Source organism: Hermetia illucens, chromosome 1 (assembly GCF_905115235.1).
Source record: "Hermetia illucens chromosome 1, iHerIll2.2.curated.20191125, whole genome shotgun sequence".
Classification (NCBI taxonomy): domain Eukaryota; kingdom Metazoa; phylum Arthropoda; class Insecta; order Diptera; family Stratiomyidae; genus Hermetia; species Hermetia illucens.
This window is the reverse complement of record NC_051849.1, coordinates 86,291,409-86,314,864: the sequence shown is the minus strand read 5'-3', so window position 1 is coordinate 86,314,864 and position 23,456 is coordinate 86,291,409.

The window sequence follows — 23,456 nt, the reverse complement described above, 5'->3', positions numbered from 1 at the left end:
AGAACAACACCTTACCAGAGGACTGTTGACATCCGCATCTCAGTTTCATTTGGGGGAATTTCTAGTAAGTTCGTTTCATAACGTGATGTCCTTTGATTTGATCACTGACCCGTGACGGTTGTTACATTATCATCATAGGAAGCAGTCCACCACCTCTCTCGCACTTTTGCGTGAATAACTGCTGTTGCACTATTCTGGATGACATTATAGTTAGCATGAGTAGTAAGCACTTCAGCTCTCTATCTCAACGTATCTTACGAAGAAATCGCCGTCTTCACTTTCAGACGTAACTAACTTTTTCAATATTGTCATTTTGAGAGTAATTATCAGATTTAAAAGGTACACAGAGGAAAAGTGCTAGCAAATTTGCTTTTATATCTAAATCTGTTTTGCTCCTCTCTTATTAATAACACACGCACGCATCATATCCACAATTTCAGCACATTAAATAAAGCAGTCTGTCGCATGCATGCTCACATTCATTTATCTGGAATGGAATGCAATATTTCCTGTGCTACTGTTTATAGTTCGATGTGGTTATCTGAATCCCAAGTATGTGCGCCTTGCTCGGCGTCTTTTGCGATTCCAAAAGTAAATCAATAAAGTTGCTTATCGGGCGATACCCTCTGCTAGCAATAATTGCTCTTAGGAATAAACTTTGTTCGCGATTCTTTCGTGGGCTTATATGGAATCAATATGGAGCCGCCGCAACGGGGTAGCGAGCAATTAAACGTTTTTGCAAACTAGCGTATAATGCTACTAATAGGGAGAGGTTCCTAAATCAAATATCTTAATGCATTAAAAGTGTGTCAGACTTCGCAAACTTATTTCAAAACTGTTTATAATAATTATGTTTTACATATGACTACCATTCACCCTTTCGTGGAGTATAGTGCGTCAACCACACCTGTTCCTGATAGCATTCCCTTAGGTGGCCTATTCAGTATAATGATCTTAATTAGGCTACAGATTGCTTTTGAACAATTGTCAATTCGTCTCATTATTGATATTGATCGGTTTTCATTCGTACAAATTTTATCTCATTCAAATTTTCTAATTTATGTGTAAAGAACTAGGGTGGGGTAGAGATGGAAACGACAGAGGAACAATAAGAGATGCATTTGCAAGATCTAGGGGTACTAGACGAGAATGCCTGCTTGTTGCTTTGTTGCAATACTTTGACGAAAGTACCCTCCTAACATTCTCATATAAATTGCAAATCGGAAATTTTCTCTTAGGTAAGTAGGATGCAATTCTGAACCTGAACCTTAAGAAGAGCAAGCTAAGAAATTGGATTATATCCTATTGCGGCATGGGCCGATCAGATCTATATATTACAAGTCAAGTTAAGTAGTTTTTGAAGGCCGCAGTGTTTAGTTCGCTTTTTTTAATGCCTCTTGCAGTTTGCGATGTAGACCTATGCTACGGACTAATTTTAGGCCAATAGAATCTCAATTGCGGTCTACCCAAGGGTTTTTCAACCCCCTCTTCTGTTGAGTAATTGGAATACGCTTCTTAAAAGTGTCGAGTAATTGGAATACGCTTTTGGAACTGTATCTCCTTTCTCCGTCTTTTGTATGAGAGCTGCACCTGTGCTATGTTGACTTGCATCGTAATAGGACTATTGGAAACAGAAATCAGGGCTTTTGTCGTAGTGGTTTGACCGAACCGTTTTATTACAAAGTCTCTTTTCCATTATGCTTCAGAGCAGCAAATACTGGGCGATGTTTTTTTTTGATGAGCAGTGAATCATCCAGATATACAAAGGTCTAGTGTTGTAAGTGAGCGGGGAAGAGTGTATCCATTAGTCGCTTTATGATCTAAGTTTATTGCAGAGCACAAACTGCATAATCATGAACAAATTGAACATTCGCTCTGAAACTGCCAAAACTACCTTGTGTTTTAGCGATTTATCAAGGGGCAATATACAACATTATGTCGCTATGGCTGTGTTATATGAGATGTGGTCGCAGGATAAGTTTCTGAGTCCTGAACAGAACAAGCCTCGCGGTCGGACTAAATCTATGGAGCGATCCGGAGATCTATGACCATTGGCTCCGGAATAGGATAAGGAAAAGCAAACGACTAATCAGAACAACAAACATTTTATTTGGGATGGTACAGCTCAGCGGAGTTATGCTGCAATTCTGGCAATTATCAGCAACTATCCTTCTTTTCGCTTTCCTCGCCGAAAAGGAATCAACGAAAACCCAGTTCACTTGTTTGAATTCCGGAAAGTATTGGGGATAGTCAAGCACAGCAACCAGCCAAATCCTTCTGTTTTCCTATGAAATATTTGTACTTTCTCCTATCAATAAGGCAAGGACGGGTACTTTCAAGAAGCTCTAAGAAGCTTTAACCATTTTGCCGCGAAAGTTCGTATTTTCGGAAATTTCCCAAAGAATATTACGGCAAGATCATGACGAACACAGGAATGGCAATAGAAAGGGCAAGATATTTTTTTAGGCTACTGGAATATATCGCAATATATTTTCATAGAGGAAATTTGATAAATAGAGATATTACTCTAGGAAGTTCACCAAGAGGGCACCCGGAACAAAGTAATATGTTGATTATTTGCAAAAGAACTAGTCAACTTCTATTAAATTCCATGTCGCGCGCCATTCGTTATGCATTTGGGTGAGAAAACAGGAAACAGAAGGAAGTACGAATGCGATTCCGGCTGAAATGGACATGGAAACAATGGAAACATGATTAACGCTTCCGAATATATAGGAACAATTTTTTTGACAATAAGCTTGTTAATATGTTGATCGAAACAAAAATAAGTCAAATTGTTTTAAACAAAATTGTGAGAAAATGAGTAATATACTAATTGCAGGTGCGTTTTTCATATGCTCTTTTAATATTGTGAAAATAACAGATCCATTATCGACCCAGGCAGAATGAAAATAAGGAGTCCAAAATCACTGCAATAGGTTACCGGTCCCAACACATGCTATATGCAAAACGATCAAGCATTGTTTATTGCTCATAGCCATAAATCGGACATGTTGCCATGAGCAGCCCATGCTTGTATACAAGGTTTTGGTGGATCACCTTACATACAGTATTTTGCCTGTTCGTGTATCGCATCGGTGCCACAACAACACCACCAGAAATAAGATGGTTCAACATCTCCAACGTCTGCTCTGGTCGTTCTCTGCTCTGGTCGTTCTCCACGCAGTCATTTGTTCGACAGATTCATATTGACAAATGGCTGCCAGAGCTCATTTATGTGTTTATCGTTCATTATCTTCGACTTCCATTCATCGATATCCTCTCGGTTTGACCTCACCCCACTCAGAGGATTGAAAGATCCATACTTGTATAACGGGTCGACTTGGCATTGATGCTGAACCGCAATGTCAACGACATCCCTGCCTCCGATGTCACGAGCCAGGCCACTCCGCTACGTGGCAGAATTTGGGTGATACATTTGAAATTTGGACATACTAGTCCATAGAAGTCGATCATCGTTCACGGCAATATGTTCAACGCGCTTAATTTATTCTTCTTCGAGAGATGCGATTTCAGCACTAGCTTTACATGTCACAGGAATTCGGACAGCAGAGCATCTTTCGGTTCTCCAATTCGGACACGTGTTCTTTGCAGAACTCTTGGGTATTTGTAGAAGTCAGCCTGGGCCATAACTTAGATATGGAGGTCGCCAATGCCATGTCCGGCATGCGGCTCGTTATGACCTTTGCGGTTACCTTGAATTCGACGCGCCTCTAATCCAAATTCCGTCCGAATATCACGGGGGGTCTATTATTCACAACAGACTTCTAAGGTGGTCGTCAGTACCAGCATACAACTTGATGTCATCTAAGTGTATCAAGCCAGCACTTAGCACGGAGGCCTTGTTTTATTGCGAAACCATACCCGCTAGCATAATTCAGTAGCCATGATCAGTGCCATACAATACCAAAGGGGACTCAACGAATTTCCCTGGAAAATAGCTGCCTGCATGCGGATAGGCTCTGTGCTGTTGGGACCCTCAGATGAATGCACTGATAAAGTGGTATGGCACCCTCCCATGACTGACATTAAAAACTTTAATAGTTTTCAATGCGGTACAGATAGGAGGGTAGGATAACCGTTATAACAATTAAAGAGACTTCTTTGGTGAGTTGTGCTTTGTAATCACTTGATCATCATTTTGTTCCTTCGACAGAATGTTGTTGGTGGTGGTCGAAGTGTGCATTGACCTTTCCACTAATAATGGACCTTATGAATTTGTAGAGGGTTGGTAAGCAAGTAATGAGTCTTGTATCTGCTTTAGTTTTAGTGTGTCTAGAATTGTAGTTGTAGTTGTCTCACCGGAGGTGACATAGTTCAGGTAAACTCTCTGCCGACATCACCAGTGCTGATTTGAGTCTCAAACGATTAACATCAAAGCGAATATTCCGACCGTGTGGGGGGATTGAGTCGCTGTGATTAATGTAGCTGTGCTGATGTGCGACTCGCTGCACTGTGACATGCGCATATTGCGGGGATCGCTCAACGAATCTTTGGTGCAACAAGAAGTGTTGTACCCGCCTCCGTGGTTATTATTTCGTAGTAAGAGCGAATGAGAAATAGGTTCATGACCTCAGTCCATTTCATCCGTTCTCTCTGCGAACTTGGTGAAGTGGCTGCCACAGATTGTGGCGAAATAACTGTAGCGGGCGAAACCATGTTCCTGGTCATCGTGGCGCCTAAACGTCGAATTGCTCCACAGTTATCGATTTCGGCGTCATGTTGCCCACTACGAAAGTCCGACCCAGTCACCAAGTCAGACGACTCCCGCCGGTTATCTGCACCGGACCTAATTTTTCTCCTCTTTCTCATTCTTGGAATTTACATTTTATACCTAACTGACCTGCAGTTCATAACGAGTTAGTTATGATAGCTAATCTGATATCTGCAAGACTGCAAAGTTCCTGCACTTTTCTCGCCTACCCCCTGAGACGCCGCGTTGACTGGAGCACGGGTTCCTTTTACAACCGGGCTTGCGACCAATTACGGAGGACTTCTTATTTTTTTTAATTTACTTGTGTTTTCTAAGTTTTTTTCTAAACTTTTGTTTTAATCTTTCTCTAAGTTATTAAATTTAAAGTTTATATTTATTGTTTCTGAACTTGCGATCGTAATTAGGATGAAGCACTAAGTCTTCAAATTCAGGACTCCTTCTCTCGACTTACATCAATATGGGCCATCTTCATTTCCATGGCCTGAATTCCACCTACCGCGGCTAAATGAACAAAGATTGAGTCTTTTATATAATGTAATCTGGGTGTAATCCTGGATCCAGGATTAAGAGGGTTAAGAAGGCTTCTGGCTTCTATGCCTGCAAGAGAACGTTTGCAAAAAATGGAGTCTTCGGCGGAGGACGGTTCTCTGGATGTACACAGCTGTAGTGCGTCCAATCCCAACGTATGGCCCTATTTTATGGTCGGCTTTGAGCAATAAAGTACAATAGAACGAAGCTTAATAGGATTCAAAGAGCCGCGTGCGCAGGCGCTACTGAGGCTCTGCAGGAGCTTTCAATGTACTTCTGCATCTCATCCCCCTAAGCCCCCACATTAAATACGTTGTAGCGTGCAATTAAATACGTTGTAGCGTGCTATTCTGTCACGGACTACGCCACACACAAGTTGAACTTCACGAGAAAATTTGCTATGGACTTTTCAACCAGGACGGAGTGGAAGACCGGCGACGTGTTGCAAGGTTATGACACAGTATTCCAAGTGGAAGTACTTTCAATACTGAAAGTTTGTCGGTGGCTGGGGTATGAACTGAGCCCCAAGCGTAACATAGTCATCCTGACCGACAACCAAGCGGCCGTTAAGGCCTTGTACTCAGCGATAACATCTTCCAGGCGGGGGAGGGGGGAGTAGCGCAGAAACACGCTGAACAGTCTTGGTGGCACGCTCGAGGCCACCCTCCTCTGGGTTCTCGATCATAAGAACATAGAGGGTAGTGAGCGGGCTGACGGATTGGCGAGGCGGGGCTCTTGGCAGTCCTTCGGCGGGTAGAATTAGTGTCTCCGTGGCGATTGTCTAGGGCAGAATCTACTCGCACTACTTAACAACCGCGGACTTCAAACGGCGAAGGCTCACCACATGAGGATTTGGTGCGCTTATAACAAACCGGACCACGAGAGCTCTTGTGCCAGACGTGTGCAAATGCATACAAGATTACGGCGGTCTGCAAGGGGCACTGGTCCATAGGGGACCACACGGCAGGCTCGACATACTATTGCCGAAGCTGTAGAGAAGAGGGGGAAACCCCAGGCACTTCCTTTGCGATTGCCTAGCTCTGACTGGCTGCGGACACTGAGTAAACCATTCTTTGGGAACCTCGTAAATGCTACTGGCTGGTTTTGAAGATCTGAGCCGGCTGGACTCTGCCTCCCTGCTCTCATAACAGCAGTCATGGTTTTAGAAGTTTATGGCATCAAAACGGCGCACAACAGTGTTAATTGAACTTCTCGGAACGGCCACTGATACCTACCTACCCCACAAACTGTAAGACGCTCTTTTTTGGAAGCTTTAACGAGAGAAACTCTACTACCTGCTATGCCTAGGTGAACTGTGGATAATTTGACCACGGCCTAAAAGAATTCCACGACGAAAATGGTACCTGGGGAATGTGATTTATCAGATCAAATAATTTGACTTTACCCACTTAAATGAAAATGAACCACTATTGCATACAAATAGTAAACTTTAAAAAAGAACCCTTCTGTCGAACCTAAAATATGGATATAGTATCTTCTCATTAGTAAGACAATAAAGGATGGTAGGATGGTGATACCGATCCAGAAATATTTCAATAGACAATGAACGCATCTGGAAATGGTACAAATCTGGTCAAAAAGCAAACTAAACTGTGATTACAATAATGAAATTTACGTATTATGCAAACACCCCACTTCTCTGTGTTGGCCATGTAAGGTTTCTACAATTGCAAATAATGATGGTCGGGTTTAATCTAACTTTGTGATTTGCTGGTCAAAGTTTCTTTATTTGTTACTGAATTCTTGAGTACCTAGTAAACACTATTATTATATTTAAGAAGCATTTGTCCAGTCTAACATAAGTTATGGCACAATGTGTAGGGTCTAATTTTAGTATGCTAACAGCAATTGGTTTGTGTGTGCAACTTTTGGTCTAATTGATATGATTGACTGACTTCTCATGTTTGTCTACATAATGTATTCTGCATGCATGAATACTTTTGTACTGGCTTCATATAAATTTAAATTAGGAAGACCTAAATATACGTAAGTAACTGATAGATATGTATAATGATTTAAGATCCCTCTTCGCATAATTGGCTATTTATTGAAAAACACATCGAAACGGATGTGATGTTCATTTGCTGAATGCGAACTGATGCTAATAAATTAGTTTACGCATTGTCGCCTCTATTGCTTCCAATTCATTGCATTCAAAACGTATTGATCACATTAAAATATAGTACACATATCCATGCACATGTATGAGGGAAACAGTGTGTGATAAGAATCGCTGCCTCCGTCGAATCACAATGCATCTTAAAAACTATCGGTCATTCTGCCGTCCCCCTAGGGAACCCATTATAACTGAACTAGCGTGTGCAAATGTTAAGTACCTTGGAAAAAGCAAATGCCGTGGAAGGGATACATTTCAATGAGCATCGTCAACTAGTTGCCCTTTGAATCGTCTATTTTTGTCAAATTCGAATCGTTCATCCGTTCACTCGTTTTCCGTTCTCACAGTTTCAAACAAATGGAAATAGCTTTAGTTCTACAGCTTGCTAAGTGTTGGGATCTCCGGCGTGTATGTAACTACCGTGGTTTCACGCTTCGCTGACTTCCCGTTTCCCTTTCACAACACGCCAGTGACCCTAAGGAAACGATTTTACTTGAAGAACTTGTATTTGACCCCAAGTGTTTCTAATAAAATAACATTTAGATGGAAACATGGATTGTAATAGGCTTGGAATCAGGTTTGGAAAGCACCGGACAAGATTTTATATAGTTAGAGATGAATTTATGTAAAGAATGAATATTACATAAATACACTAGCTAAATTGGAAGTAGTTCTTGTTAGGCGATATTGTGGGTGACTATAGAGGCTTTGAATAATACTCCCTAACAACAGATAATATTATACTTTCAGTTTTAATCTACATCATTCAATAGAGAATTATTCACCGTCCTGCATCTTGCACCAACGTCCTCAATAGATCTATCTACACTCCCATAATATGTTTTTCTGATAATAAAAGAATATATTCCATGTTAGAATAATACTTCAATATTTCATGGAAAAAACAATAACAACTAAAAATTCTTGAAATAATGCTCAGCTAACCTGGTTCAAGTTGTAGCCAGGCCAGGGTTCAAACCAACTTAGCACCAGTTCCTGTTCTAACATCGCTTTTGCGAGTGTTCATGCTGCTAAGATTTTGGGTGGTCAGTTAGGGAGCCCCCAGTTAAGCTAACTTGTATCAAAACTAAAACCTGAATCCAAGAACTACAAAAGAGTAGCGTTAACGATTTGCTTCGTTGCATCTTTCCCCAACTTTATCTAAATTTAATTGAAAACGGGGTCAATGGGATCAGGGCTATGTCAACGAACAGCAAATCTAGAATTGCTGGGAAAAAGCCGTAAACATTTGTTCTTGATTGCTCGCAACTCTTCCATGCTGTTATTGCAACGTTGACCGGCCACACAATTTTGAATTATGACTCCAATTATCAGCATTCAAGCATTTCAATTGAATACAAATGTTTGTGATCATAGAGATTGTATTTGAGCATTCAATTGGAAATAGCATATCATTGGGAATATTAAGTAAAAGTTGACGTACATTAAATATACAAAGACATGATGAAAACAACTGTACTTTGGGTAAGCTACCGTGTACTATATTCTCCAACAAATGCAACATTAAGAAGAACTTTTCCTCGGAAAACATCAGCTCTTGTCAATTAAACTGATCACTGTGCTTTTAAGGTTTTTTGTCAAAAAAAAAACCTTATTGCAATCGGTTGAATATCTGACTTTTTTTAAGGAGGTGAAAATATTTAAAAGACGCTGGTCTGGGCACAACCCCGAATCCCTCCCTGCCCCGAGGAACCACCATAAGGTATGAGCTGTGAAGGTATTGGCGATATCGTCCGTGGCCCGTGAGAAACTGGATGAGATTATAATTAATCTCCCCGTGCCGTCTCTCCAACCAGTCCTTAATGGCAGGAATGAGCCTGTGAGTCTACCTACCCTTTCCCAAGCGTTCCCACCACTCTTACCATCTATTTATGGATCTCTGCTTCTGCGTTCTTCTTCTGTGACAAGGGAGAGATAGGCTTCGCATTGTATATGTTCGCCATCTCATCTGCCAAGATATCAATGATCATCATTCCAGAGATGACAAATGCTGCATCATCTGAGACAGTTCTGAAGGCAGAGCATACCCTCAGGTCTCATCCACAACGCCTCCCTCCAAACTGGGGTCGCATAGAGCATGATTAAGGTCACCACCTTGGCTATAAGCAACCTAGACGTACACTGTGATCCTCCTAAATTCGGCATCATCCTTACCAGGGCCATACTTATAGTGGATGATTTGCCGCAAATATACAGCACGTGTTGCCTATAACTGAGTTTCCTGTCTATCAATACCTCCAAGAATTTGATGCTCGGCTTGGACGACGTAATTTCTCTTCCAGCGCTTAGTGATGAGGACCGCTTCCGATTTTTCCTCCACAAGTGTCAGCATTGATTGTCCCTCCTCCTCAGTATCTTCGAGATGCTTTGCGACAACAACCGGCGCTATGTCGTCAGCATAGCCCACCACCGTGGCTTCCTCTGGAAGGGGAAGGTTAAGTATATCATTGTACATGATGTTCCACAATAGTGGGACAAATACGGAGGCCTGCGGGACATCCGCGGAAGCAACGTACTCCTGGAGTCCTTCATCGGTGTCATACCAGAGCCTCCTTTCAACCAAATAACTATCGAGGATAGCAGCGAGATAGACGGGAATACCAATCTTCGCTAGGGATTTGCGTATTAGATTCCGATTGGCGGAAGTGAACGCATTTTTCATGTCCAATGTCACTATCACGCAATATTTACTGGTACTACACTTTCCGTGAATTGCATCTTCGGTCAAGCCAGTAACCAATTTGATGGCAGCAATGTCTAATCTGGCTTTACGGAACTCATACTGCCGATCTGAAAGGCCGCCTTGGCTCTCAACAACGGGGAGTAATCTATTATAGATTACCCGCTCTAACATTTTCCCCACAGTATCCAAAAGACATATGGGTCGGTATGATGATGGTTCACCTGGAGGTTTACCGGGCTTAGGCAGAAGTACCAACTTCTGCCGCTTCCATGCCGTTGGACACTCAGCGAACATGTCCGGTCTGGATTTCACGGCAAGCTTAAGGGCCTTATTCGGTATTCCGTTGAGGGTTGGCGCTTTATTGTCTCGCATTCTATCGCAGATTTCCAGCAGCTCGTCTGTAGTGACTGGCGGATTTGCCGTCACATTCAGAGGTGGTTGGAATGTGTCGGTGCTCCCCTTTTGCTGGGGGAATAACCCCTGGATAATTTTCAGCAAGAGGTTGGCGCACTTAAGCTGCGGAGATGAACGGCCTCTGCACGGTCCCATCACGATTCTATAAGCACTCCCCCACGAGTTAACGTCCGCTTCTGAGCAGAGCTCCTTACAGCATTTTCTCTTGCTTCGCTGGATGGCGAGCTTGAGGGTTTTATGGGCTGCCTTATAGCCGCACGCTTTTTGCCCCTAATCGACTCTACCAAAAGCCCTCTGGGCCGCTCTTCTGACTCGGTGGCAGGCTGATCGAAGGCTGGTCAGCTCACCATTCCACCAGTAGTTTGGTCTTCTACTGGGGAATGAGCGCCTCCTAGGTATGGACGCATCACACGCTTTGGCAGTGCATTGAGCCACATGGACGGCTTATCAGGTTGATCTAACCACATCTCTATGAAGGTCTGCTCATCCAGCTCATACAAGCTTTCGCAGATCAGCCTGAAATCTTTTTCGGTTTCGGGCATGATGGGTTTTTGCCCAGTGGCTCGACACATGTCTGAAAGAAGATTGCCTGGTAATAGCTGTGGGTTTAGCGTTCGCTGAAATCCCAGGACATACCACGCTTCAGCGCAGGGCTGGCAAAGGTCAGCACAAAAGCTTCTAATAAATTGCGTCCCCTGCATTTGATTCTTTATTACCCCACTCAGGGGCCCAAGCGTCGAAATCACCAGCAATCACTTTTGGACTCCTCTCCTTGCGTCGAGAATAAAGTTATTAAGCATTTGCTCGAATTCAGACGGTGTCAAACGTGGTGGGGCGTAACAGCTCTATACATATATCCACTTATTTTCGATCACACAAAGCCACTGCCTGCCTGACTTGCATTGTATGGCCTGTCGCCCGAAAGCCCATATCGCCGCTCCACCAGTCGAATCTGTGACCACCCATCTCAGATTCGAACGTGGGCTATTCAAGTAAATCCTGAGTGACCCTGCAATGATTGAGGTTGAATTGAATAAACCTCATTTTTTCATTTCAATGAGCACTTTACTGAATCCCGGACATTTTCCACTTCCGGCATTATGCAAGTTATCCTGTCCCTCTTTTACTTTTGCACAATAGGCATTTGGGGTCCCCTTTGAACTTGCAATATGGCATTTCTTCCCACACCTTCTGTATCGATCGGATCGATCAATTCCCATTTCCGCTCAAATTTCAAGGTCGGGATCAGCTTTGACCTTTCTGAGTACCTCCGCGTAGGGCAGATTGCACTTACTGGAGATAATAATCGCATCTGGATGAATTTTCATTTTTGCTTTGTCAGCAGGGTTCGGCGTATCCTTGGTGTTTTTTTCCTCCATCTGTGATCTATTACAAACGACTCGAATGGCCCTCACCACATTCTTTATAGCTTGATGCACGTTGGGCTTATCCTTGATAAACTCAGATAGTTCAACTATTTTCGCCCCGAGCTGTGTGAATTTCTCCGGATCGGGACTCTGTTCTCAATGAGCCCCGTTTATTGACCTTGCCTATACGTTATCCTTTGCCGTCTTTGACATTGGTGGAGATCTAATAGTTGACGAGCCTTTTTTGAATGGGTCCCTTCCTTAGTTTTGGAATACCTCCCGCTATCGCGCATCTCGAACAGTCGGTGTTATCACGATTTTTGTCGTTTGACAATCTACCTTCAGTTTATCTTTGTTTGGTCTTGTTACCGGTGTTCTCAGTAAAGTTGTACTTCGCTTGAACACCTGCTTCTCTGGTTCCAAATCACTTCTAGCATTATATGACAAGGTGGACAAGTTGTCCACCACCGAGGCACTGAGGTCGAGGGATATCGATGACCAGGAGCCCGTTTGCTTACTCCCAAAAGCCGCCGGTACTGGGGTTCCGAGCCCTTGCACCGTAAGTTTCCTCCTTTTCTCATCCTCCATGGCGGTTTTATGTTCTAGGTATCCTTCCCATAGCCATGGGGAGATGAGCTCATGCGCAGTCAGAAAAGAAAGTTTAGCACATATTTAAACATCAATCTGTATGCCCCTATCCGCAAACTGGCGCCTGACAGGAGATTTGACAACTCCTCACAGGTCTGTCTATCTGTTAGCCGACCAGACCCTATTTACTCGGAAACGGTTGAATCGATTGACACGAAATATAGTGAGAAGATGTGGTCTATGTGTCCCTTTACATGCAGTGAGTGGCGCCATTTTATGTCGAGTTTGAAAGGAGTTCCCCATATATGCGAAAGAGGGGAATACATTTTTTTAGCCATGTGGGGTATTAAATGAATTATCGATTAGTGCTTTCCGAAACTGATATCATTTCTGATATTGGATGAAACATAGGGCAGACAGGGCTCAACATATGTACTCCAATAAAAAAATCTGAAAAAATTGCAGTGATACAACTATATGAAAACCAGGCCTCAAAATATATTCTGTTCCGATATCTACAAAAATAAAGTTAATAATAGTATATTACCATGTTTTTTAAATTTACCGGAAAATCCCTTTAAGTGCATCTCTGCAGCAGAGGCGATAATATAGGACATAATTCTGGCAAGTTTGAAATCCGACTGTTATTAACAGAGTTATAGAAGGTCAATATTCCACATTTCGAGTAAATTTGTGACATCATAGTACGTGTATGACGTCATCATCACATAAAGTGAACTTATACGAACAGGTGGGTCCATGTGGACGTTTTAATTTCTCTTTTTTACTTTTTTAGCTTTTTTCATTATTTGCATATTACCCGAGGTAGATATGTGTATGTATATGCATGTGCTACTTAAGCTTGCGGGTAGTAGTTAATATAACAGACATGTGTGTACCTGGTTACCAGCGGTTTTTAATTTACGCACATAACATATATATGTATGCTTCTGTGCAAGGAATAAAGTGGAAATGCGTGAAGATGCGTAATATCAACTGAGCTACGCACATACATGTATATGTCTGCATCGTCGTGCGGTAATAACCAATGTTTGTTTATTTAGGATGAACACATATTTATGTTGGTGAGGTGTATGTACATGTGTGTATTTTGGAGTCGAGATGACGGAATATTTTGAATTCTTAGCTATGTGCGAATGGAAAATCGTACATTCAGAGTTTCTCATATAAGATGAACAGCTTCCGGAGGTGTCGGTTCTCCCCGTCTCCAGAGACCCAACAAATTATTTACACAGTAGTGAAAATTAGCGGTAGCAACCTCCACCCCATAAACTCTTACAGTTACAAGTGAAAAGGCGTGAATCTTGACTTGCCTAGAACTTTTCTTGGCGGTTCATTTTAGCAGAAATAAGCAGTGTCATATTAGGCACCACTATGGACTACTGGTGGCTATGCAACAAAGGTCCTTGATAGATCCCACCATCTCTCTTAGGTTGTCGGGAAAATTTCAACCTGCTTGAACAACAACACTTTTTCCATTATTTTTGAAAACATTGCTGATCCAAGCCAATTAAGCATTATGTTCAGCACCACATCAACACTACTGGCTCTTCAACCTTCTAGAAGGTGCCTCTTTTACCGCCCTAGAAGTTCGCCTTTGCAAGAAAAGAATTTAAGCAACTACTTAAACGGGGTATATATGGACCTTCGAACAACGCTTGGCCAAATTTACTCCATCTGATTTCCAAGCCTGATGGCGAATGACGACCTTGTGGAGATTACAGTTGCCTGAATGCTCAAACGATTCCGGACCGTTAGCCTGTTTCTCTCATCCAGGGCTTTGTCCATTACTTAGCAAACTGTCGTCTTTCCTCAATCTTAGATCCCGCCAAGCCATATCAACAAATCCCTGTACCTGCCAAAGGTATTTCAACGGCAGCAATTTGCACACCTTTCAAATTCTTCGAGCTCACACGGATGACTTTTGACGTGCAATATGACGCACAGCTTTTAGAGATGTATCCTCTCTGTACTATAAAACTTCTGTTTCGTCTACTTGGAAGATGTTCTGGTAACCTTCTCACCCAAATCCGAGTATTTGGCACAACGTGAGTGTAATTTTCAATACTTCAATGACAATGATCTAGTTGTCAGCGTTGAAAAATGTAAATTCCTTCAACCTCAGGGGAAATTTCTAGACCAATTTATTATCCCTGACGGTGTACAACCCGACCCACATAAGATATAAGCGATCGCGAACTTCCCGCTTCCTAAGCCGGTGAAAGACCTCAGAAGGTTCTCGGGCATGGTAAACTACTACCGTCGTTTCCTGCCCAAAGCCGCTCAACACCGCTTCCTCTTTAACATCTTTCTGTCTGGGTCTAAAACAACAGGAGGATTTTGTGGTCTCAGAAGCCATCCAGACCTTTGACAGCAGCTTTTTGCTGCGTTTTTGGCATTCCCTCAACGAGATGCACCTCTAGTCGTAGTCGCCGACGCCTCAGACATCGCAGTAGGCGCTGCTCTTCATCAGAAAGTAAACCAAAGCCTCGAAGTCTACAACCACGTCCCAATGAGGGCTTATGCTACCTGGGGGCCGCTACAGCTTCTATAAAGCCCTCAAGCGTGGGGAGCACTCATTCAGATTGGATGTTGGAGTCAAGCCCAAGACGGCCTCCTTATACAGGGTAAAGCCTTTGTTTCAGAGGCGCACGTCACTGGGAGGAAGAGGTATTCTCGTTGGATATTTTCAACGTGGTTTCAGCTGGGGGTGGAGTGCAGAGGCAGAGCGGGATTTCATTCCAAGCAATTTTTGACGACGAGATATGTTTTCCAAGTGAAACCGGCAGCTAGACGCTTCAGGTATAAAAGGTTTTGCGCTCCCCTATGTGAGAAACGATGAATAACTGACAATTCCTCAAAAATGTACGCAAAATTTCTAACAATTTCAATCAGCAAATTCTTATATTATATATATTATATTTTCTAGAAGGAAGACTGTATCTCAGGAACCAGATACTATACATAGGAATTTACTGTATTAGTTTTAAATAATTGTATTGTTTGTGCTTGAAATTGTGGAACTCTCCACGCAGGTTTTCCATTTGTACATATGTAGCTAAGGATGCAAAATATTCCTTCAAAATATAAATATGTACTATACATGCATATTAAGGACATAAATGTAGTGCTCATCCTAAACAAACAAACATTATCTATCACCGTACACTGATGCATACATATGTGCGCATCTAAATTGATCAAACGCGTTTTCAACTATTTGCACTGTACTCTATGCACGAAAGCAGACATACGTACACACATGTCCATTTTTTGACACTACCCGCAAACTTCATTAGCAAATAGATGCCTCCCTCTATTAATTGATACTGACATTCAAATAACTAAAAGAAGCTAAAAAAGAAAAACGAAAATGTCTCCAAATTAATAATAATATTATAATAATGATGAACTCCCAAGCCCGGTTGTGAAAGGAGGAGTGATGGATAGCTTCAGTCTGAATGGCTGTACGCCACCGCAGCGTCTCAGGGGGTAGGTGAGGAAAGTGCAGGAACTTTGCAGTCTTGCAAATTACTCACTAAGGAAGCTATCTCAACACCTGGCAGCTAGGGATAAAATGCGCCACGAACAATGAGAAGAAGGAGAAATTTGAAGTCCGGTACGGATAACCGGCGGGAGTCATCTGACTTGGTGACTGGGTTGGATAGCACGGCGTCGAAGCCGCTAGTCGTGGGGCGGTTCGACATCTAGGCGCCACGACGACCAGGAGCACAGCTCCGCCTGCTGCAGCTGTTTCGGCACAATCTGTGGTGACCACTTCAGCAGGTTCGCGTAGGCAGCGGATGAAATGGACTGAAGAAATGAGCCTCTTCGTCCTCCGCTCCTACTACGAAATAACGGCGGGGGCGGGTACAACATCTTATCGCCCCTTGTTGCACCAGAGATTCGTCGAGCGTTTCCCGCAATTCGCGCACGAGACAGTGCAGCGAGTCGCACTCTTCTCCACCGTCCAGCTGAGGTTTCTGCTGACGTGTGGGGCGAATTCCAAAGAGCGTGTATATAATTCTCAGATATCCTTTGCATAGACCAGGTATTCCCAGGCTCTACGCATCTCCAGCAACTCCGCGAATTCTATCTTAAATCAATGATGAGATTGCATCTCGACTGTGTGCTGATATGTCGCTGCTGCAACTACAATCACTTGTGTATTGTGGTGCAGTTGCGGCTATCAGATTGCACGGTCAAAAGATTCGCTTTCGTGTTATTGGTTTGAGTGACAAAAGAGATCCATGGAAAATTCGTCTGGAACGTCGGCGGGACTCACTAAGGCAGGACATTGCTAGACTGATGCAGATCAGCACTGGCAATGCCAGCAGATGGGTGAGAAATAAAGTGCAGATGGTTTACCGGAACTATGCCATCCCCAGTGAGACACCCGTAGTTGAAATTCTGGACACACTAAAACAGAAACTTTTTGTCATATGTAGTCGGTTACGACGATATGGCGAAAGTCATTCCTGACGTGTCCAGATTGCAACATACGCGAGGAACCAGAGGAGCTTTTTCATATCTCGAATCCCAACAGAGCGTCCAGACAATACAGTTCTCGGTGACGGAAGCGAAAGAGTATTGGGGTGGACTTTGGGGGTTACCCACCCAGCATGCTGAGCATGCTGAGTGGATCACCGCCGAAGGCACCCGCCATGCCAATACACCTGGCATGAATTTTGCGGATGTTACCGAAGACGAAGTTCGACGAGCCATGAACAGCTCGAAGAACTGGAGGGGGCCAGGTCTGGATCGGGTGCAGAATTTCTGGTATAAGAAATTTACCAGCGTACACAGTCGGTTGGCGCGCAGTATAAATGAGGTCATGAGTCGGCCGGAGGAATTTCCACCCTTCCTCACTACGGGGATTACCTACCTTATCCCTAAGAAGAACACGGTGCAGGACCCCGCAGACACAAGACCGATCACTTGCTTACCAACCCTCTACAAATTCATCACGTCCATTATTAGTGGAAGGGTCAATGCGCACCTCGAGACCAACAACATTCTGTCCGAGGAGCAGAAGGGCTGCCGAGTTGGGTCGAGGGGTTTTAAAGAGCAACTCATTATCGACTCGGTAGTTGTAGGACAAGAAACTAGAGGCCAAAGAAACCTCTTCAATTGCTATATCGATTATCGATTATAATCGACATCCTACATCTGTATCGCATTGATCCGAAACTAATAAAGTTTTTGGCGACAGTCATGGAAGGGTGGCATACCACCCTATCGGTGCGTACATCTGAGGGCGCTAATACCTCAGAGCCCATTCGTATACGGAGGGGCATCTTCCAGGGGGATTCGCTGAGTCCCCTTTGGTTTTGTATGGCACTGAACCCTCTTTGGCTACTGAATGATGCTAGAAGGCATGGTTTTGCAATAAAGTATGGCCTACGTGCTAAGTGCGAACTGACACACTTGATGTACTTAGATGACAACAAGCTGTATGCTGGTACTGACAACCATCTTAAAAGTCTGTTGCGAATAATAGACATGTTCAGCCGTTATATTTGGATGGAGTTTGGATTAGACATCCGCAAAGGTCATCACGAGCCGCATGTCGGACATAGCATTGGTGACCTCCACATCGAAGCTATGACCGAGACAGACTTCTACAAGTACCTAGGAATTCTGCAAGGAACCCATGCTCGAGTTGGTGATCTGAAGGATGCTCTGCTGTCCGAATTCCTGCGACGTGTAAAGCTGGTTCTGAAATCGCATCCTCGGGGAAGAATAAAATGTGCGCGTTGAATGTATTTGCTAACCCTTCACTGGCTTATGCATTCGGAATATTGCCGTGGACGAAGACCGACCTGCAAAACGTCCAGCGGCGGATACGGACAACTATGTCCAAATTCCGAATGCATCATCCAAAGTCTGCTGTGGAGGGGATGAACCTGCCTCGTGACATCGGAGGTAGGGGTGTGGTTGACGTGGCGGCACAACATCATCGCCAAGTGGACTCGCTGCGCGCTTATTTTGACAGCAAAGAGCATGAGACTGTCTGTAAGGCATACTGCGGACTGACTCCACTTAACTTGGAGGATCGATCTTTCAATCCTCTGAGTGCGGTGAAGTCGGACCAAGAGCGGATCGATGAATGGAAGTCGAAGGCAATGCACGGTAAACACGTGAATTGTCTTTGGCAACCATTTGTCGATGGCTGTGTGCTGGGGAGCCCTTTGCTGAGACGGAGGATTCATGTGTGCCATTGAAGACAGCGTGGTCGCCACCCGAGCTTATAAAAAGCTCATCATGAAAGAACGAAGTACACCATGCTCGATGTTGCGGAAAGTTCTCGACGGATTCTCCCATTAACCCACCACCGGCCAGCGCCACCAGCGCCCCTTTAGTTTTTAAGTAGGTAGAATCGTCCGAGCGTAAATGGTTGGCACTTAGCCCTAGTGTTAGGTAAAATCCGGCATCTGCCGAGATTGTGATATCTCGGAAAAATAATAATACTCCGCCGTAGCCCCTCCCAAGTTATATATATTTCGAGAGCAACTTACTCCTTCCATCAGTACAAAGCTTTAAAATATATATATATATAATATAATAAAACTGTAGTTTGAAGTAAGCTACTGGTCTATTAATTTTAGACTTAACTACAAATAGAAGACAATATCTAACCTCTTAGAAATGTCCGGTTTACCGATGTGAGCCGCAAGCAGTACTTGATACTTCTGCTACAGTATGTATTGGGACCGGCAAGTTCTGACTGATCGCGATACTCCGCATAACCAGCCCGACATATTGTTAGTTGACAAGACGGGTCGCTCCGCGTTTATAATTGATATTGCTATCCTCCATAATCGTCCATAACAGCAGCATTGAAAAGAAATAGGTGGAGAAGAAGGTGAACTATGAGGTTGTAGTTCCCATAATATTGTCAGCTACAGGTATTGTATCTAAATCCCTCACAGCTTCATTTTATGTCCTGGAACTTTCGCACAGTCTGGTTCAAACCATGCAGACGTACACCATTCTGCATACGTGCTCGATATTGCGGGAAGTTCTCGACGGATTCTCCCATTGACCTACCACCGGCCACCACCACCATGCGCCCCTTTAGTTTTTAAGTAGGTAGGATCGTCCGAGCCTAAATGCTTGGCACTTAGTCCTAATATTAGGTAAAATCCGGCATCTACTGAGATTGTGACAATCGGAAATAATAATAATCTTTGGAGCAATTCAACTGGATCAGGGCCTTGAAGTGCGTTAGAGCATTTCATTCAAGATCGTAATGGTACACTATAGGATCACGTTTGTCGGAGACAACGTGGTCAGCATTGCGCTCACCCGTGATTGTTACTTTGATTTGACTAAGGTAGTTTTTTACCAATGAGATTTGAACGCGATTTTCCATACGAGAGCCTGGCTTTCTAATTACTTCTATTATTACTCCCTAAAGGATAAAATGTCAGTATTGCATCGAATTGAATATCGAATTCAAAGTATATACACTATGAACTATGTGCGATATAAATGGAACCATTGGAGATGCTCAAAATGTAAAATAACAAATGGTGCCCAACGTGGGGCCGTCAGTAATGCCAATGAGATGTTCTTTTGACCAACTGTAAACTTTATATTTCATTATGATTCCTTTGAATTGAGGGTTACTTAGCTAAAGCATCTGCACTTCAACTTAATCCAGCTTATCGTGATTAGATAAGTTCCGGACTATAACTAGCGAAATAAATTAATGCAACTAAAGACCATCAACCGAAGTTTCTCTATAACGCTAAGTTAATAAGTGGCCAAGGTCCATGATTCAGTGAAAGAGCACGCAGATATCGTAGTCTCTCGAGCCCAAAGACATGAAATGTAATTCAAAGGATAACTTTAATTGTTTTATTTAGTAGCTGTAATATTGGAGACCTTTCGATAACATTTAATAGAGTATTTGAATTCCTTATACCATATACTGTCTTATTTACGTACATATATATACAAATGCATAATCATTCGCTGAAGTTAAAATTAAATTCTTGGCAATTTCCTTAAAATACGGTTGAAATCGTTTAAATATTCCGAATAAAACAATTTCTACCAAATTGGACATACTTTCCTCTTTATGGCTCCGACTCCATCAAGTTGCATTAAGTACACTTAAGAAATTTTCTCCTCCAAATTGGCTTCTCCACAAACGAAGGAAAAAACATTCCAAAATAGAAGACAAACACTCAGGGTCCATATAAACGTTTATTGAGTGCTGCCTCAACACTGGCCAACAATCTGAAATGACGATATTTTCATTAGGAAATTGAAACCAATTGGGGCCCCCGAAAAAAGTCTCTTGCTTTGAACATTAACGAAAAACAAACAGAAACTTGAGCCACTGCTCTACCTTCAGTTTTCCTATTAATTTCTTAAGATACTTTTTGTGGGTAGAGTAAGTATCGACAGATGAATTTATGTGCAAATGTGTGTGCATTGTTATGCTGGTAGCTTCGCGCGGTAAACCAACAACTACGGTCTGTGTCACGTCTGACTTTCTTTCTTTAGGATTTTTTCTTATTTCTCCAGACGTAGTATTTTCCACAATCAGGTTTTTCCTTCCAAACGAACAGCCGAGTACAGTCTAGTAGAAATGAGGAAATGCACTTGGCAAGAATAGAAATGCTCTGCTATTAGATTTGTTAAAATTAATTACTGCAAATAATCTTTTTTGTAAGATAGTTTTTTAAAAATTTTCCGTTTATTTTTAAATATAAGTTGATAGAAGCGCAAATAGCGATGATAACCGCTACATCATCCCTTCTTGAATGTTGCTGTTAATAACATAAAAAAAACTAAAGTTGACTTATCCGATATCCCCCAAAACTCGTTATCGTTTTCACAGTTGCCGGGCCGGGCTTTGATGAACTGCGCCGGAAGAGGATTGATCGGTAATCTGGCTACCGGTGAGCTCTGATGGGACTACACCAATGCACCAAATAGATGCCTTACAATTGATTTCGCAAAAGAACTCTGGGTCATCGAAACCGCGATTGTGATTCCACTCCGTCCAACAATGGGATTAGTACCAGAATATACCTCGAATCTTCTGCAATATACACCGGTTTTAACATTTAGATGGAAATGTTCGTGATTCTTCCTTTCCCGTCGATGGTATAAACTGACGGCGACAATTGCTCAACAATACGATGGAGACTTGTGTACGGCTGGGTCAGTGACTTCTTAACGGAGTCTTCTGTGACGAACTCACAAGAACAAAGGTCATTATGAACGAATGTTGCCCTATTCGAGCGGTCGAAACTCTCTCATGTGCTCTCTGATTTTTTTGCAGGAGAAGGGGAACATTACATTGGCCAGCTTTGTCGTAGTCGAACCACCTAGATCCTATTTCCCAGCCCTAACAAAACGGTGGGCAGAATGTCAACCCAATGGCTATGTCTTCGTGACATATAATGTCAGACTTCAGGTTGACGGGCATGTTTGGATCCGAATAACTTCCTCTATGACAGAAATAAGGACGACTACAATTGCGATCAATGGTGATGACTAATGGCTTTCTATAGCATAATCCGATGGAAAAGTACGAGCGACTTTCAGTTGATTGGTCCGAGGTAGGAAGGGGCATAGTCAAGCAGTACTTGAAACCTCGAGACAGGGTAAGCAGTCTGACGAAGTCCAAGTGAATGTGCTGAAAACGTTGATCAGGTATCCCGAATGGTTAAAATACGTTTTTCATGTCCCTCGTAACATTAGCAGGTTGGCAGCTAACACATGTCCGGGACTATAATCACACATTGCGATCAAATTCGGCCAGACAAACTTTTTCTTAATCAATTTGTAAATGGCTGGACTACTGGGGTAATCACTGCAGTGGTAGGCGCCGAAAACAGTTTTACGCTTCGTTTCTAAAATGGAACATCAAATCCCTGATTTGGACATGTCCCAGTAATTCGAGTGACTACCCAATATCTCTGGAAACAAATGTTAAAATGTTGTATAATGTTTTGTAGTTCCATGTCCTTGATTTGCTCATCCAAAAAACGACAAACGTACTTGCTGTACAACTTTTCCGGACAAGTCAGTTTCCGCTAACGAAAACTTAAGGGCAACCATCTCTTTTCGTACTTTTCCTTGAAATACCGCATCTAGTTTCTAATTGCTTTACCCACGAGGTTGGTGATGCGATTTCGATACCCGAGATATTCCGCTTCACTAGTTCCAAATATCTACTTTGCTACGTTGATGGCTATGCCGAACTTTTCGAGTCTCTCGAACAGCAATCGAAGATGAAGCAAGCGCTGGCGTATCGCAGTCCGAACATCATAAGTCTGAACGCGAACAAAACGAATAGAGCGACCATAACCGTCTTGGGAATGTCCGACTCGACAAATTGAATCTGGTGAAAGGTCTTTTACTTTTTTCGAAAATATCATCTTCCCAGCAAAACCAGCGATGTGCTGAATATACGTCATTGGTTAATGATCAGGCTTGCCAACTGCGTTCAGTCATCTATAATCACCGTCTTTTATTGGAACCAAATGCAAAGCGCTTGCCCTAGGACGTTTTGAGGCCGACCGAATCATTTCTGCATCAAATCCTCGAACTCTAATTTTGCGACGGCCAACTTCTGCCGTGTGTGTCGCCGTCGTTTCTCGACTACAAGCGGGCCAGAGATTCCAACGTGGTGATAGACACCGCTCCTTGCTCGTGCTTGGGTGGCTGGGCTCAGGACGCTTGGGAATTTTCACAGAATACATGGTATCATCAAACGTCTCTGACTGACGAAATCCCAGAATAGCTGACAGTACACCGAACGACTCTCGATAACACTGAATTTCCAGGTCAAAGTGGGACGAAGTCTAAAATCGTTTACAGTCGGACCAATACTTGTTTAAACTTGTAATGCAGTCCGCGCCAATGTCGATGAAAACTTAATCCGGTGGAAATGTCCAAAATATGAAAATGCTTTTGGAGTGGTTTGTCGTCATCGGC